The 1,625-nt window shown below is 58.6% G+C and overlaps 1 non-coding gene across 1 annotated transcript; it reads right to left on the bottom strand.

The window, feature by feature from the left end:
• Positions 1–253: 253 nt before the first annotated feature.
• Positions 254–325, bottom strand: TRNAW-CCA. The gene has a single exon. It is a non-coding gene; the product is annotated as a tRNA-Trp (tRNA).
• Between the last annotated feature and the right edge of the window lie 1,300 nt (positions 326–1,625).

A 1,625-nucleotide genomic window follows, 5' to 3' on the forward strand; every position in this document is an offset into this window, starting at 1 on the left:
GTTTTCCATTGTGTTGCAAACAGCTCTTCTGGGGACAAGTTCTGTGACAAGGGGGTAGCGGGAGGTGCACCGGGAAGTGGCCGGGGTGCCTTTCGGGGGTGGGGGGGGGTTCCCCACGGAACAGCGCCTCCTGCCGTTCCTCAGATCAGCCCCAAGAGCGAGGAAAACCAGAGCTCATCTGAAGCTTCGGTCTCTGGCTTCTCGGCTGCAAGGGAATTCGGGGAACGGGAACCGGAGAGAAAACGTACGGCCCTGACCCCGACGTGACTTGAACACGCAGCCTTCTGATCTGGAGTCAGACGCGCTACCATTGCGCCACGGGGTCACTGGGGCCCGGTGACTTTTGATCTCTTAAGACTCTTCCGTCTTGCACCTCCCGGCTCTGTACCTGCCTCGCCCCTTTGCCTCCCCCCACCCCAACCCCCCAGTGAGCCGCAGGGGGTACGGGGCGCGGGCGGAGGGCGCAGGGCTGTCCCCCGCGAGGCTCGGGGCGCCGCCGCCGCCTGCCGGTCGTGGTGCCTGATCTCCGCCTGGGCTCGGCGCCGGGCGCTGCGGCTTCGGGGGCCACCAGAGTCGGGGGGGGGGGGGTCGGGTCCCCGGGAGGCCCGGCCGCTGGGAGGAAGGCGCCCGCACACCCCGCAACCGGGTCAGCGCCCAGAAGCGAGGGCTCGTCCCCACAGACAGTAGTAAAGGGGAAAAAAACCCGAGTGACTTTGGAACTCGGCACGAAGCCAGCACGCTCGCGAGCCCCTCCCCCGCCCCCAGTTATAAAAAACGAAATCTCATTTTTGCAAATTGTGGCTCTTCTAGAAAAGGGTCATACAACTTGAAAGCAGTGATTTCTTGGACAGTATTTGGGATGTATTTCTTTCCACGTTTCCTTCTTCCCAGCGATGCACAAATAAATGTGCAACGTTTAAAGCTTGGTGACTGTTGAGGGGCGCCTGGATGGCTTAGTCGGTTAAGCGTCCGACTTTCACTTAGGTCATGATCTCGTGGTTCGTGGGTTCGGGCCCCGCGTCGGGCTCTGTGCTGACTGCCAGCTCAGAGCCTGGGTCCTGTTTCAGTCTGTGACTCCCTCTCTCTCTGACCCTTCCCTGCTCACGCTGTCTCTCTCCTAGAAATAATAATAAAAAAAAAAAAAGCTTGGTGACTGTTGGGTACAGCACAGTTTCAGAAAGCTGCACAAAACCAGGCATAACTTCATGAATCAGCGTCACCAAGGGAACACCTGCCCACCGCCGGCCGAACGCCCTTCTCCCCGCGCAGCCACCCTGCTTTCCTCTCTACTTGAGACACCCGTGGGCGCCTGGGTGGCTCCGTCGGTTGAGCGCCTGATTCCGGCTTAGGTCATGACCTCTCTATTTGAGGGTTCGAGCCCTGTTTGGGGCTCTGTGCTGACAGCCCTGAGTGGCTTCAGATTCCGTGCCTCCGTCTCGCTCTGTGCCTTTCTCTAAAAAAAAATAGATTTAAGGATTTTTTATTTTTTTTAATGTTTTATTTATTTCTAGGAGAGAGAGACAGCGTGAGCAGGGGAGGGTCAGAGAGAGAGGGAGTCACAGACTGAAACAGGCTCCAGGCTCTGAGCTGGCAGTCAGCACAGAGCCCGACGCGGGGCTCGAACC

The sequence above is a fragment of the Hyaena hyaena genome, unplaced genomic scaffold (genome assembly GCF_003009895.1).
Source record: "Hyaena hyaena isolate Hyena2069 unplaced genomic scaffold, ASM300989v1 scaffold_27, whole genome shotgun sequence".
In the NCBI taxonomy this organism is placed as follows: domain Eukaryota; kingdom Metazoa; phylum Chordata; class Mammalia; order Carnivora; family Hyaenidae; genus Hyaena; species Hyaena hyaena.